The sequence below is a fragment of the Parasteatoda tepidariorum genome, chromosome 6 (genome assembly GCF_982258835.1).
Source record: "Parasteatoda tepidariorum strain Cologne lab strain chromosome 6, Ptep-v5.0, whole genome shotgun sequence".
NCBI lineage: Eukaryota > Metazoa > Arthropoda > Arachnida > Araneae > Theridiidae > Parasteatoda > Parasteatoda tepidariorum.
Genome location: NC_141760.1, coordinates 18,039,268 through 18,045,934, shown reverse-complemented (window position 1 = coordinate 18,045,934; position 6,667 = coordinate 18,039,268). Strand labels below are relative to the sequence as shown.

General features: G+C 29.6%; 1 long non-coding RNA gene across 1 annotated transcript; it reads right to left on the bottom strand.

Moving 5' to 3' along the window:
* Window positions 1-2,244: 2,244 nt before the first annotated feature.
* Window positions 2,245-4,157, bottom strand: LOC147807661 (uncharacterized). The gene is made up of 2 exons (XR_015434543.1): window positions 4,043-4,157; window positions 2,245-3,370 (listed from the first exon to the last, which is right to left on the bottom strand). It is a non-coding gene; the product is annotated as an uncharacterized LOC147807661 (long non-coding RNA).
* Window positions 4,158-6,667: the final 2,510 nt, after the last annotated feature.

The window sequence follows — 6,667 nt, the reverse complement described above, 5'->3', positions numbered from 1 at the left end:
ATGAGGTATAAACGAGGTATATTTTAAAGGTATAAAGGAGGTTGTTGTTTAAATACGTCGTAAAGGTTGAAAAGGGTGCAAATGAATACCTCAAAATCAACCTCAAATATACCTTAAATATACCTCCAGAGGTATATATGTTTCAGCCTGAAGTATATTTTTTTACACTTGTGGAAGTACTTATTCAACAACCTAAGGTGCGTCATTTTACACTTCAGGTTATTATAAATCAACCACAGGTGTATTTTGTTCGACTTCAGGTAATTATTTTTCAACCTCAGGTATCTAATTTTATGCTTGTAGAGGTAGATATTTTTCAACCTATGGTGTGTCATTTTACACTTCTGGTTGTTATAAATCAACCTGAAGTGTATTTTCAACAATTGGAAAGGTTATTTTTAATTAGCGTCATGTGTTTCATGTTCTACCTTAAGTTATTATTTCCTAACCTCAAGTATGTATTTTTGTATTTTTAGAAGTATTAATTTATCAACCAAAGATATTTTTTTTAGCACTTACGAAGGTGAGGTGTTATACGGACCACCTAGTTTATTAATTTTTAGACTCACTATAGAAAAAATATAATATATATATAAAGATATTATATATATTATATGAAGAATAATGTACATTACATTTTTTTCACTAGTGGAGATCATTTATCAACCTGAAATTTTTAATATTAAACCTTCGGCAGTAATTGCTTCTTTTGTTAAGCTATAAAAGAAAAATGGTTAGAACTTCCACGTGTGCCCCCTTCGTCGCACGGAGAATATCAAGTCGATAGTCAATTTCACGCCAGGTAGCGGCAAGCATGTCGGCATCCACAGAGGCATTTGCGGTTGTATTTCTGGCTTTTAGGCCATCAATGTTCGACACGATCCTCCTGTAAACATTGTCCTTTATAAATCCCCAAAGAAAAAAGTCCAGCGGCGTTATATCAGGTGATCTGGGTGGCCAAGGAATTGGACCTCCTCGCCCAATCCATCTTCCTGTAAGATGGTCATTCAAAGAACTACGAACGATGATACCCCAATGAGGTGGTGCACCATCTTGTTGCAAAAAGACATGTGGCTGAAGCTCTTCTAGTTGTGGAAATACGAAGTTTTCCAACATGTCTAAGTATACGACTGATGAGATTGTCTTTTCTGTAAAAAAGAAAGCTACCTCTCGTGAAATTGACTATCGACTTGATATTCTCCGTGCGACGAAGGGGGCACACGTGGAAGCTCATTGACAAGGGTCATGAAACTTTTTGAGTCTATCTAACCATTAATGTTATTAATTTTAATCTATCTTTATTATTTTATGAGTTATTAAACATCAAAATGGGTCCGGGACTTTATAAACACCCTGTATAATTCCAATCTTATTATGCAATTTTAACACTTTTTATTTTTCTATACATCTGTAACATTATGGTACTTGTAAGTTTAATAATTAGATTTCCTTTCCTTTCTTTTTTAAAAATCTTTAAACTGAATAAACCTAGTCTATATTTTTCAACTTTTTGTCAGACTTCATGAAACTGGCAGGTTTTTTTTAAATTTTTGACGCTGATTCTGAAAAGGACTTATGTTATTGTCAATCACATCAGAGTTTTTTAAAAAGTAGTTATTTTAATAATTTTTAATCAATGTAATCAAGAATCTACAATCGTTTAATACATTAAAATTTAAAAGTTATGTACCAATTTTTATTCTTTTTTTACACTCAATCGAATAGAACAAATTACAAGCTGATAAGGAGCATTTATTTTAAAGTTGTGAGTAATTTTATGTGAGGAAAATGTCTAAGAGAGAATGATTTGAAATAATTCTTTTAAAATAAGTTGAGTATAATATCTCCTATATAACTTATAATAAACTCAGTGGCGCGACAGCCCATAGAGGGCCAAGGCCTACTGTGCCCATCTCAGTTTTCTTGACCTTGGGCTCTGGGGTGCAGGAGCAGATGTTCCGGTCAGGTGGTCAGCCGAACGCGGAACCCCCAGTGTTTAGTTCCCAAGCATGCTTGGTACTCATTTATCGACCCACTGAAGGGATGAAAGGCTGAGTGAACCTTGCCCGGCCCGAGGATCGAACCAGGGACCTGTGGCGCGACAGCACGAGGCGCTACCGCTCAGCCACCGGGCGTCATATAACTTATAATACCGAGCAGAATAAAACTAATAAGTAGTTGTTACAAACACTTGAAATATAAATACACATCCCATAAGATGAAACTCAAAATAATGCATATTACTTTCAGCAATAAATGTTTTTATTTGCAATTGATTTTATTCAATTCAGGATTAAAATTGCATACTATACTGACTTATTTCTAAAATATTTAAGATTTCCGAAATTCACACATTTTTGAAGTAGTGAACCATAAACAGCTGCATGAAAAAGCTCATAACCTTGAAACAAATTGTCATATAAACTTGAAATCGTATTTAATTTCATTCTGCCCAATATTCTAATAAGTAATAACAATCTGCTTAGTAAATAATTAATGTGGGTAAAATGCGAGAAAATAACATGTAGTGAAAATAGCAGTTTTGTGATCAAACATGAAGAAGTGAGCTAGTACAGTTACTAGTTTTCAATTATCAAATATCTAGCAAACTATTGTTATCAACAATGACATAAATTCTGTAGTTTATTAGGAGAGACTACTTTTTCTTTTAGGTATAAATTCAGAACTATATCCTAGGGCAGGGATGGCGAACCAATGGCACGCGTGCCATTTATGGCACGCGACGCAATATTTTGGGCACGCCACCTATCACAATTGTTATTGAACTATGAATTGTTATTACACAAATTTCGCACACTATGAAGCATATGTAACAATTAAATTAAAATTCACAAAAACAAACAAAATAATAAACAATTATTAATAAAAAAATTAACAATTAATGCTAAAAGAACAATTAACAACCATAAAAAACAAGCTAACAATAAATAACTAGCAAAAAATTCAACAGTCCTGCTTAAACTAATATCTTACAACCTAATATAAGTTATTTGTCATTTAATCTGCAATAACAGAAGTCCTACTGATGCTACTTTAAGTTGAATTACGCATATAACTGAGACATTGCAAAATGTATTTTCTTTTCAATGTAAACAAAGAGTTTTGAGTTGATAGTATTTAGTATTATTATTTTCCCAATAATCATGAAGTCAAAATTATTTGACGGCACGTCTGTGATTTCATTAAACAATTTTTTAGAAAAAATGGCACGTTGGTGTATAAAGGTTCGCCACCCCTGTCCTAGGGGAAGGCTGAGCAGTAGCTTGCTTGTCTCTTCTTCTGCGCCGCCGCGCATGTGCTATTTACAGCCTAGGCCATCTCAGTAATATCAGGGAACTGTGGATAAGCTCTGTAAATAAATATATATATATATATATATATATATATATATATATATATATATATATATATATATATATATATATATATATATATATATATATATATATATATATATATATATATATATATATATATATATATATAAAAACTTTGTATATATATATATAGATAGATATAAACTTTGTATATATATAAACAATAATATAAACTTTACAACAAATATCCAAACGATAAGCATACAGCTATAGTAGAATTTCAAAGCAAAATTGCTATTTTAAAAATCTTTAAATTTTCTATGATTTATTTATAAGAGAAATTGTGAACATTTTTCTCAATTAATCAGCGTGAATACTGCTACGTTAAAACATATACATTTAAGCAAAATAAAAAGAATAGTTCTATTTGACTGAACTACAAACAATAAAATATACTGTGCATAACCTGCTGTAACGATTCACCAGTAATGTTACCCAAAACAGTGAAGAGAAATATTTCGGTTATTCTCTCTTATTGCTAAGCCTACAACGATAGCCTCTAAGATAAGAATATCCTCCAACTTAAATTATTTTAAGATCAGGACGCGTCGTTAAAACAAAAGTAATAAAATTTAAGTTTCAAAATTGAAGCTTATTTGATTGAAAGTGATAAAACTAAATTAATAAATGTCAAGCACACTTACCGAATTTCGAATAGACTTTCGATTGCAGGGATGCTACTCGCAAAATATCAAATTGTCTCACCAGAAATTGCATTTCGTCTCAGTTAAAATCTCTTTTTGGCTCAGTTTGTCTCAGCTAAAATTATTTTTTTCACTCAGTTTATCTCAGCTAAAATGATTATTGATCAGTTTGATAACAATATAAAGATAATTTTCAGGATCCATAAAACCATTAATAGCATACTAGGAGTACTACAATTATACATACATTCACTATTGCTAGGATTTTAAAAAACCTGCATATGATTGATTATAAGAGTCCACAAAATTGTTTTATGGACTCTGTTGTTTTCATATATATTGCATTTATCATTTGTGCCAATGAATAGTATCTGTTCCAGAATTTTACAAAGTAAATTTTAACTTTCTTATTTTTTAAAATATAATGGTGTTAACTTTCTAAAAAGAAATATCTATTTAGTTTCAGTAATTCCAAAGGGAAAATACCCATTTTATTTTGAGCTCAAATTTCATCTCAAAATATATAACTATTCAGTTACAATGGAAGGTCTACAGATTTCAATAATTAAAAGAGACATTCAGTAATTAAATAATGAGAGTTTAAGAAAATGCAAATAACACAAAAAAAAACACTCTTTGATAGAATTCAGGAGGTGCAGTGAAATTTTGAAATATTTTAGGTAGGAATTTTTCAAGAAAATTTTAGGGAGCACTTAATAGCCAAAAATTAGCATATATACATTTTTATATCAAAACAGAAATATATAAAAACTATTATAAACAATTTAAAAAGACACATATAAATATAATTTTCTTTCTAAAATGACTTGCATCCTTTATTAAGTATAAAAGTAAACTTTTTAGTTAATTGGCATTGACTAGTAGACAGTGGCGTGCCAGCCGGGGGGGCAGAGGGGGCAGTCGCCCCCTCTGAAATTTTAGTGAGGGGGCAAACAATATATTTCGCCCCTCCTGAAATTTAAACATTCGAGAAAATAAAATCAAGTAAAATTCCGAGTAAAAAATAGTCAAAAAGTAAAATTTTAGAAAAAAGTAACTTTTTAGTTGAACTTTGTAGTAAAAAACCTAATTTTCCTCTGAAATTAAAGTAAGAGGTTATAATAAATATGAAGGCAAGAAATAAATTTAGGTAAAATTGGTAATTTTAGGAAAAAACAATTTATTTTTTTTTTCAATTTTGAAGCTATTTTTCAAAAAGAAAACCTTATTGTCTTCTGAAATTTAATAAAAGGGCCTATATTGCGTTTCGCCCTTTTTGAAATTTAGACATTCACAAAAATAAAGTCAATTTAAATTAGTAAACTTAAAGGAAGAAAAAAACTTTTTTCAACTTTGAATCGATTTTCTAAGTAAAAAACTTTATTTAATTCTGAAATTTAAATGAAGGGTGAGTTATGTACTTCGCCCCTCTTGAAATTTTGCCATTCGTGATAATAATGTCAAGTTAAATTGATAACTTTAGAAAAAAATAACCATTTTTTTTCTACTTTAAGGTTATTTTCGAAATCAAAAATTACTTATTTTACTGTGAATTTAAATTGAGGGGGCGAATAACGTGCTTCGCCCCATCTGAAATTTAGCCATTCTTGAAAACATAGTTAAGTTTAATTGGTAATTTCAGAAGACGAAAAAGAACTTTTTCTCAACTTTGAAGTTTTTATAAAAAAATGTAAGAAAAAAAAAAACACTATTTTCTTTTGAAATTCAATTGAGGGGGCGAATAGTGAGCTTCGCCCCTTCTAAAATTTAGCCATTCGTGAAAATAAAATTAAGTTGGTAATTTGGAAGAAAAAAAAAGAACTTTTAAAAAAAAAAAACATTTCTTTTGTCTTAAATTTAATTGAAGAGGCGAATTACTTAGCCCTTTATAAAATTTAGATATTCGTGAGAATGAAGTCAAGTTCAATTGGTAACTTTAGAGAAAAGGATCCATTTCTTTTTCTACTTTAAAGCTATTTTCGAAATTAAAAACTTTATTTTACTGTGAATTGAAATTGTGGGGGAGAATAATGTGCTGCACCCCTTCTGAAATTTTGCCATTCGTGAAAATAAAGTTAAGTTAAATTGGCAATTTTAGAAAGAAAAAAAAAGAACCCTTTTTCAACTTTAGTTTTTTTTTTTTTTTTTTTTTTTTTTTTTTTTTTTTTAAAGCACTATTTTCTTCTGAAGTTTAATTGAGTGATATTTAGACATTATACCCCTTTTGATATTTAGACATTCATGAGAATGAAGTCAAGTTAAATTGATAACTTTAGGAAAAAGCACTATTTTTTCCCCTTTAAAGCTATTTTCTAAGTAAAAAACTTTATTTACCTCTGAAATTTAAAGGGTGAAAAATGTGCTTCGCCCCTTCTGAAATTTAGCCATTCGTGAAAATAATGTCAAGTTAAATTGATAACTTTAGAAAAAAAGCCCTATTTTTTTTTCTACTTTAAAGTTATTTTCGAAATCAAAAACTTTATTTTACTGGGAATTTAAATTAAGGGAGCGAAAAATGTGCTTCGCCCCTTCTGAAATTTAGCCTTTCGTGAAAATAAAGTTAAATTGGTAATTTTAGAAGAAAAAAAATTTCAACTTTAAAGTTTTTTTTTTAAACATTTTTTT